Source organism: Stigmatopora argus, unplaced genomic scaffold (genome assembly GCF_051989625.1).
Source record: "Stigmatopora argus isolate UIUO_Sarg unplaced genomic scaffold, RoL_Sarg_1.0 HiC_scaffold_40, whole genome shotgun sequence".
Lineage (NCBI taxonomy): Eukaryota > Metazoa > Chordata > Actinopteri > Syngnathiformes > Syngnathidae > Stigmatopora > Stigmatopora argus.
The window spans coordinates 248,626-260,258 of record NW_027520054.1 but is presented as its reverse complement, the minus strand read 5'-3'; the positions used below and the strand labels follow the sequence as shown (position 1 = coordinate 260,258).

At 36.1% G+C, this 11,633-nt stretch overlaps 1 long non-coding RNA gene across 1 annotated transcript; it reads right to left on the bottom strand.

Annotated features, from left to right (window-relative positions):
* Nucleotides 1-4,684: 4,684 nt before the first annotated feature.
* On the bottom strand, nt 4,685-6,500 carry LOC144070355 (uncharacterized). Its single transcript, XR_013299222.1, has 2 exons — nt 6,326-6,500; nt 4,685-4,830 (listed from the first exon to the last, which is right to left on the bottom strand). It is a non-coding gene; the product is annotated as an uncharacterized LOC144070355 (long non-coding RNA).
* Between the last annotated feature and the right edge of the window lie 5,133 nt (nt 6,501-11,633).

Below are 11,633 nucleotides of genomic sequence, written 5' to 3'. Positions count from 1 at the left end.
GATGTTTTTCCTTTTTTAATTAAATATTACTAATAATGATTTAAAAGGTTTGAATCATTATTCCAACACTATACTATGCCGTTTTTTAAAGAAAAAAGCCTTACTATACATGGTCGTTTTTACAAAAAAGCCTTACTATACTATGTCGTTTTTCATGAGAAAAGCCTTACTATACTATGTCGTTTTTTATGAAAAAAAGCCTTACTATACTATGTCGTTTTTTTTAAAGAAAAAAGCCTTACTATACTATGTCGTTTTTTAATAAAAAAAGCCTTACGATACTATGTCGTTTTTTTAAAAAAAGCCTTACTATACTATGTCGTTTTTTAAAGAAAAAAGCCTTAGTATACTATGCCGTTTTTTAATAAAAAAGCCTTACTATACTATGTCGTTTTTTAATTAAAAAAGCCTTACTATACTATGTCGTTTTTTTGAAAAAAGCCTTACTATACTATGTCATTTTTTAAAGAAAAAAGCCTTACTATACTATGTCATTTTTTAAGAAAAAAAGCCTTACTATACTGTCATTTTTTAATTAAAAAAGCCTTACGATACTATGTCGTTTTTTAATTTAAAAAGCCTTGCTATACTATGTCGTTTTTTAATTTAAAAAGCCTTACTATACTATGTCGTTTTTTTTTTTAAAAAGCCTTACTATACTACGTCGTTTTTTACGAAAAAAGCCTTACTATACTATGTCATTTTTTAATTTAAAAAGCCTTACTATACTATGTCGTTTTTTTTAAGAAAAAAGCCTTACTATACTATGTCTTTTTTTAAACAAAGCCTTACTATACTATGCCGTTTTTTTTTATAAAAAAGCCTTACTATGCTATGTCGTTTTTTTTATTAAAAAAAGCCTTACTATACTATGCCATTTTTTAAATAAAAAAAGCCTTACTATACTACGCCGTTTTTTAAATAAAAAAGCCTTACTATACTATGTCGTTTTTTTAATTTAAAAAGCCTTACTATACTATGTCGTTTTTTTTAAAGAAAAAAGCCTTACTATACTATGTTGTTTTTTTAAAGAAAAAAGCCTTACTATACTATGTCGTTTTTTAATGAAAAAGCCTTACTATACTATGTCGTTTTTTTAAGAAAAAAGCCTAACTATACTGTCGTTTTTTAAGAAAAAAAGCCTTACTATACTATGCCGTTTTTTTTAATAAAAAAGCCTTACTATACTATGTCATTTTTTAAGAAAAAAAGCCTTGCTATACTATGTCGTTTTTTGAAAAAAAGCCTTACTATACTGTCGTTTTTTAATTTAAAAAGCCTTACTATACTATGTTGTTTTTTAAGAAAAAAGCCTTACTATACTATGTTGTTTTTTAAGAAAAAAGCCTTACTATACTATGTCGTTTTTTAAAGAAAGCCTTACCATACTATGTCGTTTTTTTTAAGAACAAAGCCTTACTATACTTTGTCGTTTCTTAAGAAAAAAAGCCTTACTATACTATGTCGTTTTTTAAGAAAAAAAGCCTTGCTATACTATGTCGTTTTTTAATGAAAAAGCCTTACTATACTATGTCGTTTTTTAAGAAAAAAGCCTTACTATACTATGTCATTTTTTAATTAAAAAAGCTTAACTATACTATGTCGTTTTTTAATTAAAAAAGCCTTACTATACTATGTCGTTTAAAAAAAAAACGCCTTACTATACTATGTCGTTTTTTAATTTAAAAAGCCTTACTATACTATGCCGTTTTTTTAAAGAAAAAAAGCCTTACTATACTATGTCGTTTTTTAATTTAAAAAGCCTTACTATACTATGCCGTTTTTTAAAGAAAAAAGCCTTACTATACTATGTCGTTTTTTTAAAAAAAGCCTTACTATACTATGCCGTTTTTTTTTATAAAAAAGCCTTACTATACTATGTCGTTTTTTTTATTAAAAAAAGCCTTATTATACTATGTCGTTTTTTTTAAAGAAAAAAAGCCTTAGTATACTATGTCGTTTTTTTAATTAAAAAAAGCCTTATTATACTATGTCGTTTTTTAATTTAAAAAGCCTTACTATACTATGTAGTTTTTCACGAAAAAAAGCCTTACTATACTATGTCGTTTTTTAAGAAAAAAAGCCTTACTATACTATGTCATTCTTTTTTTCTTTAAAAAAGGCTTACTATACTATGTCATTTTTTAAGAAAAAAGGCCTTACTATACTGTCGTTTTTTAAGAAAAAAGGCCTTACTATACTATGTCGTTTTTTAAGAAAAAAGCCTTACTATACTATGTCGTTTTTTAATAAAAAAAAGCCTTACTATACTATGTCGTTTGATAAGAAAAAAGCCTTACTATACTGTCGTTTTTTAAGAAAAAAAGCCTTACTATACTATTCCATTTTTTTTATAAAAAAGCCTTACTACTATGTCGTTTTTTAATAAAAAAGCCTTACTATACTATGTCGTTTTTTTTAAGAAAAAAGCCTTACTATACTATGTCGTTTTTTAATGAAAAAGCCTTACTATACTATGTCGTTTTTTAAGAAAAAAAGCCTTGCTATACTATGTAGTTTTTTTTAAAGAAAAAAGCTTTACTATACTATGTCATTTTTTAATTTAAAAAGCCTTACTATACTATGTCGTTTTTTTAAAGAAAAAAAGCCTTACTATACTATGTCGTTTTTTAATTTAAAAAGCCTTACTATACTATGCCGTTTTTTAAAGAAAAAAGCCTTACTATACTATGTCGTTTTTTTAAAAAAAAGCCTTACTATACTATGCCGTTTTTTTTTTATAAAAAAGCCTTACTATACTATGTCGTTTTTTTTTATTAAAAAAAGCCTTATTATACTATGTCATTTTTATTAAAGAAAAAAAGCCTTAGTATACTATGTCGTTTTTTTAATTAAAAAAAGCCTTATTATACTATGTCGTTTTTTAATTTAAAAAGCCTTACTATACTATGTAGTTTTTCACGAAAAAAAGCCTTACTATACTATGTCGTTTTTTAAGAAAAAAAGCCTTACTATACTATGTCATTCTTTTTTTCTTTAAAAAAGGCTTACTATACTATGTCGTTTTTTAAGAAAAAAGGCCTTACTATACTATGTCGTTTTTTAAGAAAAAAGCCTTACTATACTATGTCGTTTTTTAATAAAAAAAAGCCTTACTATACTATGTCGTTTGTTAAGAAAAAAGCCTTACTATACTGTCGTTTTTTAAGAAAAAAAGCCTTACTATACTATTCCATTTTTTTATAAAAAAGCCTTACTATACTATGTCGTTTTTTAATAAAAAAGCCTTACTATACTATGTCGTTTTTTAAAGAAAAAAGCCTTACTATATTGTCGTTTTTTTTAAAGCCTTACTATACTATGTAGTTTTTTAATTAAAAAAGCCTTACTATACTATGTCGTTTTTTAAGAAAAAAGCCTTACTATACTATGTAGTTTTTCACGAAAAAAGCCTTACTATACTATGTAGTTTTTTAAGAAAAAAAGCCTTACTATACTATGTCGTTTTTTAAGAAAAAAGGCCTTACTATACTATGTCGTTTTTTAAGAAAAAAGCCTTACTATACTATGTCGTTTTTTAATAAAAAAAAGCCTTACTATACTATGTCGTTTGTTAAGAAAAAAGCCTTACTATACTGTCGTTTTTTAAGAAAAAAAGCCTTACTATACTATTCCATTTTTTTATAAAAAAGCCTTACTATACTATGTCGTTTTTTAATAAAAAAGCCTTACTATACTATGTCGTTTTTTAAAGAAAAAAGCCTTACTATATTGTCGTTTTTTTTAAAGCCTTACTATACTATGTAGTTTTTTAATTAAAAAAGGCTTACTATACTATGTCGTTTGTTAAGAAAAAAGCCTTACTATACTATGTAGTTTTTCACGAAAAAAGCCTTACTATACTATGTAGTTTTTTAAGAAAAAAAGCCTTACTATACTATGTCGTTTTTTAAGAAAAAAGGCCTTACTATACTATGTCGTTTTTTAAGAAAAAAGCCTTACTATACTATGTCGTTTTTTAATAAAAAAAAAGCCTTACTATACTATGTCGTTTGTTAAGAAAAAAGCCTTACTATACTGTCGTTTTTTAAGAAAAAAAGCCTTACTATACTATTCCATTTTTTTATAAAAAAGCCTTACTATACTATGTCGTTTTTTAATAAAAAAGCCTTACTATACTATGTCGTTTTTTAAAGAAAAAAGCCTTACTATATTGTCGTTTTTTTTAAAGCCTTACTATACTATGTAGTTTTTTAATTAAAAAAGGCTTACTATACTATGTCGTTTTTTAAGAAAAAAGCCTTACTATACTATGTAGTTTTTCACGAAAAAAAAGCCTTACTATACTATGTAGTTTTTTAAGAAAAAAAGCCTTACTATACTATGTCGTTTTTAAGACATAGTTTCACCCGGACCACTTGACACCTGGACCACACCTTGAAGTAGAAATTGTAATTGAGTTGAGAACAATAGTTTTAATCCTACAGTGGTACTATATCAAAATGAAACAGCTACAATAAAATGAAGGAGTAAAATATGTCATATTCTTCACCTCTGGGCCTCCCTGGCTCGATTTGTTTGCTGCTCCATTTGGTGCGTGTTCAGAGAGGCAATCTTGCACTTCAGTGACGTTTCCTCCCGCTCGCCGCGCTGGCATTCCTGCTGTTACGATCGGGAATGGGTTAGGACCCAGGTGCGGGAAGCAGGAGGGGAATCGAGGCAGTTAGCTTCAAACAACATCTTTAATAAACCAACTGGGATGTACAAATCAACAGGCAAAACAGGAAGCAATCAGCTGATTGACCGCAGCAGCTGCTCTCTCTGACGGCATGTCAGGAGGGACAAACGGGGCCGCTCCTCGCATTCCTCCTGCACACAAACCAAAGTGCAACGTGACCGCTACCAATATTCCTCAAATTGCAATTTGAAGTCTAACAATAGCTATGTCGTACTGCCAAACATCACATCAAATGATTGCGCATAACCACTTTGATGTCTCTCACTGTCATTTTCGTGCACATAGGTTGCAATAAATCAACAGTAGTGCATTCACTTAAACTAACATTTCCGTATTTTTCCAGGGCACCTGAATATAAGTCGCACCGACCGGCCAAAGAAAACACACTGAAGACAAAATAAAAATGTATAAATCGCAATGGTGTATTAAGTCGCATTTTTGGGAGGGCATTATTTGATTGGATTAGAAACCAAGAACTAACCCAAATCCAAACAAGAGGTTAATTAGGCATCGGTGTCAACTTAACAGTTTTTCAGAGAACCAGAATACAGCCTAAAAAAAAACACAGGCTTTTGGTGGTCAGAGAGAAAAACATAAGTCGCACTGGAGTATGAGCCTGGAAAATAGGGTCATGTTTTATAAATGTCGTACATTGTTAAGAGGTTACCGTATTTTCTCGAATTAAACGCGCACTCGAAAATAACACGCAGGTAAATTTGGGCCAAAAACATCTGGAAAAACGCAGTAATCGAATATAGTGCGCACCTAAAATTTCCCGCTGACGAAAATCAGAAATCGTACCTTTTTTTCTTCGTTTCACGATTGTTTTGTTCAAAACCGGATAGAGAAATCTTCAGGTACGAGCGTGTCGAGTGTCGTGCAGTTGGTGGAGTTATGCGTTTGAATTTTAGGGCAATAGATGATACACAGAGTGGACAAACATATCATGTAGACATGTTATGTTGCAATACCTTTTAGACTTCCTTGAACATTGACTACATTTCAATTGACAATACCATGTTTTAATTCAAATATCTATTGTCATTCTCAAACAAGAAAAGGAACATACAAATTGAATAAATAAATGATTTGAAGATATGCACAATGGAAAAGACTATCACATGTAACAAGGGAATGTACTGCCCCCCGCTGGACATATTTCTAAATACAAGTACGTACTACACTACAATGTAGTATTCTACTTTCCAGCTTATTAATGCAGGATTGTGATGTTTGTGAGGCTTGACGATCTTTAATATGCGTGTATTTTGAATTCAAAGTTGGAAATTGCACAATGTCCGTGCGTCAAAGTGAGTTTGACAATGCTTTTTTCGATCGAAAATTTGTAATTTATTTTAGTTATTGATTATAACACGCACCCCTTCTATTGGAATTAATTATATAGCAAAAATCTGCGTGTTATATTCGAGAAAATACGGTATTTTTGCGCTCATCATTTCTCATCTCATTTGCCACAAGGGCATTGTCGTCGTATACAAAAAGTACAGAGGTAGCTAGCACTGGATATGAAATGAATTGGATCCGGCGGAAGTGGTTTGGCAACTTGTTGAATTTGAAATGAAGGTCTAAGCCAGTGGATTCGAATTCTAATGCTCGACGACATACCTCCTCCTCCGTCCGTGTGCGCCAGTTTGGATTTTAGGTTACTGATGGTCGCCTCCTCTTTGTGCCGTTTGTTGGTCACAAAACGGTCTTTGTTCCTCAAACAATTCCATCAGTTCCGTCTTCTGCCTGCCTTGCAGAGGAGCCATCTCGAGCTGACACTCCCTCAATATATCGGCAGCCTGAGAAGGTCAGATGGCGTCACTTTTCCAGTCCATAGTAGGTCATCAATCAAGCAGGGTTCCCACATTCAGACAAATGACAACTAAAAACACGACTAACCTTGTTGGGATCGGGAAATGGTAATGCCAGGCATTGCAGCGCCTGTCTGAGATGCTGGTCCACGGTGTCCATTGCCTGCTCCACCTCCGACCGGTGCTGAGTTTGCTGCTGCAAGCAGCTCTGCGCCTATGACGTGGTCCCAACAGAAGGTTTGTCAGCAATCCACAAGATGGCATCGAGCAGGGCCTTACCACAGCCGAGTGCTCAAATTTAGTCCGCAGCTCGTCGCAATGACGGACGGCTCGCTAATGACCAATAGGACATTTGACTCATTCATTTTGTTGTAGCTGTTTCATTTGGATATAGTATTACCACTGTAGGAGTAAAACTATGGTTGTTAACTCGATGACAATGAACAAAAGGTCTACTGTCTGAGTTTGTTCGACGGGACCAGACGGAGTTAAGGAATTAGGGATAGGTGCTAAAACTGCACGTCTAAGACTAGCGATAGCCAACTGGTTTGACTTCTCGATTCCCAGCGCAGACGCGCCAACTCTTCGGTCTTCTCAGAAAGCATCTAATGGCACATTAGGACATGGACTAGAAACAAAATCTCATCCTCTCTGGGCAATGTTAAAGGTTCATTCCAATTTGGTATCTTGACAGTGGACATAAACACCCACCTGGTCTAAATCCTCCTGTGTCTTCGCCAATTTCAGCTCCAGGCTATCATTGCGTGCCTGTGACATAAAGACAACATCATACATGTCAATTGATACATTTTCCCAGTGTTTTATACCTTTTGTAATCATTTTAAATGGTGTACGCCGTATAACAACTTTTGTACGAGGAAAAAAATGTTTTTAAAAAAGGGCCGTTATTTGTAAAAAAAACGCCAGCCCTTATTTTGAAAATGTGCTGCAGTTTCACTCCAAGCCAGCTAGGGTGTCCCGAGCAATGTGTTCATGAACATGTGGTCCAATGCAGGTGCTGTTGCCCGCCCGCCCGCATGAGCCAAAAGAGGATGAGACAGTTGAATCACGCATCACCTGGAGCAAAGTCACAAGGTCACCCACATATTCTTCTTTGACCTCCTCGACCTTGGCCCGTGTGAACGGCAATGACAATAGGGTGCTGCTGGCAAACTCGTCGCTCGCCACTATGCTCAATTGGGCTGAGCCGTCCAGCGAGGGAGAGTCGGAGGAGAGCAGCAAGTCATGCCTGCGGAAGAAAACAAAAGAGAAAAAGACTTGTTGGGGTGCACATTCCTTAGGAGATGAAACAAAAGGAGGAGAACCTAGGGTACCTGAACTCGCTGGAACTCTGTTCGCTCCCACATTTCCCAAAACACTTCATCAGCGCTTCAGGAAATGACTCAAATTGCATTTGAAGGTTATACCTCGCTTTCAAACTGCACACAAAAATAAAATCAAGGTGTTTTAAAATGACACACTGAATGGAATGGAATGCAATGCTGGTCAATTCTTCCCAGACAGACCTCGGGAAGTCCTCTTGGCAAAGACAGCAGGAAAACATGAACGAATGATCCGTCACATCCACTAAGGTCACAACGAGATCCTTAAAGCAAAAAGAAAAGGTCAATCAATAGACACATTGCTTACCACTCCCAGAAAGCCAACACACATTTTATGTCCAAGAAGAATTCTAATTTTATTTGCAAAATGTTTGAGTAATGATTAAAAATTAAATAATAATGATACAGTACAGACGCTCCCCTACTTACGAACATTCGACTTACGAACAACGGTACATACGAACATGTCTGCAAATTGCGTTTATGTCGAAAAATGTGAGTCACTTCGATTTTGTATTGCGGGCCTTTTTCCGAGTAGTGCTTCTTTCCGCCGCTAATACCGACGACGCCTGGCGCTGAGAGCGCTCGGCTCACCCAGCATCCACCTTCCTCTGCCCAGTTCGTTGCAGTGCGCAAGTTGCGCAAGTGCGTGACGTATCTCCAGTGCGCAAAGAACCTTTTTCATTTTTATCATGAAATATCTCGTGCAGCCATTATTCAATATGGTTGGTGAAAAGCGAAAGGCTTCTAGTGAAGGAGATGCAAGGAAGAGGCAAGCCATTTCATTTGAAACCAGTGGCAATAATTACGAAGCTTGATGGGCGTGAGAAAGTGGTGAGCGTTGCACGGGAATACAACTTGAATCGTTCCACCGACCGTCAGTACCATTTCTAAACAGAAAGATGGAGCAGCAGGACCCATATGGTATTTCCATATGTAACATAAATTTGGCAACAAGACATCGATGGTTGAAATTGAGGTTGCAATGTCACTCATTCTCAACAATGAAGACTTTTCTCATGGCACTTTTATTTAACATGAAGACAGTAAAGCACAGGATTTTTGATAGATTTCAAAAAAATGCTGTACTCACGCATGTCCTGTAGCCCAGCTGAAGTGCAATGGTGATGCGGAGGTGTTTTTTTCTGTAAGTATAAAAGACTGTTTTCAGGGTGGATACAGGAATAATTTCTCTCTACTAAGATGTAAATAGATTGTTGGCTTAAAAATTAAATAGTGCTCTGCAATCTAGAAAATAATCTAAATAATATTATTCCTATTATACATTATATCAAGATGTCATATAGTGTAGTTTTACATTGGATTGGATTGGATTGGATAACTTTATTCATCCTGTATTCGGGCAATTTCATTGTGACAGTAGCAAGAAAAGTTAGCATAGTTAGAAGTTAGACAGTACAGTCAAAGGCCGCAGAACAACAAAGCAAAAGCACAAAGCACAAAGCACAAAGCAAATCAAAGTCAATGGGATCATTAAGAATCACCAAATCATTATGACAAAAAAGCAGCAAAACCACACAAAAACGAGCTGCGAGTTTCTGTAGCAAAAACGGATAGAGTCAAAAAGACGTTGTAAAGTTGGACAAAAACTGGAACCACACACAGAAAGTCTTCCACAAGATGGGGAACTTCTGCAGACATGTAGTACGTATTTTGAAATTGCCATCGAATTGACCAGCCACAAATGTTAAATGTGTCAGTATTTTGTGTACTCTACTAATACCTTGGACTAGAATTAGACTAGACACAGAATTCTTAACGGTTAAATAGCCCAAGGGACTATTTGAACGGCTACCGGCTAACAGCCACTGCCATTACTAATAATCCCAAATCAAAAAGAGATGGACATTAATCACTTTTTAATTCTTTTTTTGTTTGTTTACGTGAGTGACGACTGAGTTTGTCAAACGGCTGACTGTCCTAAATTGACAGGTCAAAACTTGACTATATTTCCTAAAACAACAATAAGGACCTCACCTTTCGTTGCAGCCTTGAGACCTAACGATGACTTCAAAAACGTTAGTATGAGGGTGCTCATAGGATAAGACAGGCTGCTGCTGCTGCTGCTGCTGCTGCTGCTGCTGCTGCTGCTGCTGCTGCTGCTGCTGCTGCCTAGAAGCCATAGCGGAAGCAACTACTTAGTCCAAGTTTTCTGTCGTACCCGCTCCGCGCAAGGTTTTGCAGTTGATATTCGTCAGTACGTCGTAGTGGTTTGTTGTTGACAGCTGCCTTGAACGCTAATGACGTCCGTCGGTCTGTTTCTGCTTCACTCCTGCCGATGGAGACATCATACCTGTCAACTTATACGTTTTTCCCGTATTTGATACGTTTTTGGATCATTTCAAATTGTGTACGCCGTATAACAACTTTTGTACGGGATTTTTTTTAAGTACGTTTTTTGTCAAACGGATCTCGTTTGACGCATTTCGCCTCTAATCCGGATCGTCACGGTCACTGGTAGCAGACGAAAACGTCATCGTCAACTGCTAACTAATATTGTCATGCTTTAAGCATACGTTGAGCACGTACGTTACCATCACATTTTAACTTGATGAAAAGCACGCAAATAAATAAACACTGCTGTACGTTTTAAAAGGCGATGATGAACTTATTGGCTGCCAATGACGGCGATGGACGTCCAATCCATTTTGACCGAGACAGAGAACTGACGGCTATCATTTGCTACTTTGGCTCTTCCAGTCCAAATGAATTGGACGTCTAGCGCCGTCAATGGCACTGAATTATGGGCATTCCAGGCCAGTAGTTCCAGTTGAAACCAATTAGAGTCTAATGTTCACAACGCAAGCCAACAAAAGTAACCTAAAACACATACGTGCATTAAAACCAATCGTAGAATAAATACTACATTCATATGACATGATGAAATCACTCGCAAGACTTGAACTAAACAAACAAACTAGTTGTTGTTGTTTTTTTTTTTTACATCTGTATGTTTGTTGCCAATGGAGCTGTCGACAGACAAATTGAGCGGTACTACTATAATTCGAATTGATATTCAAATAGGCAGTGAGATAAAAGAATCAACATTGTCAATTGAGAATGAGAACAAAATGAACTGAGTGAGGCTGGCAGCAATCAATGACTATTGATTGCTGCCAGCCTCACTCCGTTCAAATGGATTTGACGTCTGTCGCTGGCTGTCAAAGTAAATGAGTTCATATTACGTATGGCATGCATGAAGAAGAGCAAGTGCCTCTGGAACTGTTTACGTTGTCGTGGAAGCAGTTCGCCAATCTGGGGGGGGTGATAGTATAATGGATGATTGATCTCATTTGATTTTCGGAACTGCTTTATCCTCATTAGAGTCGCAGGGGGTGCTGGAGCCTATCCCAGCTGACTTGGGGCCACAGGCGGGGGACGACGCCCTGAATTGGTGGCCAGCCAATCACAGGGCACAAGGACCACAACAACAACCATTCACGCTCACACTCATACACCTCGGGGCAGGCAATTTAGAGTGTCCGATCAGCGTACCATGCATGTCTTTTGAATGTGGGAGGAAACCGGAGGACCTGGAGAAAACCCACCCACGCAGGCAGGCCCGGCCGGGGAGAGAGAAGATGCAAACTCCACACAGTTGGACCGACCTGGATTTGAAGCCAGGTCTCCCACTGTGAGGCCGAGGGGCTAACCACTCAGACGGCGGGCCTGGATTATTGATGGATTGATTGATTGATTGATTGATTGATTAAATCGCTTGAAACGCAAAAGATGCAAGGGGTGCCGTGGGCA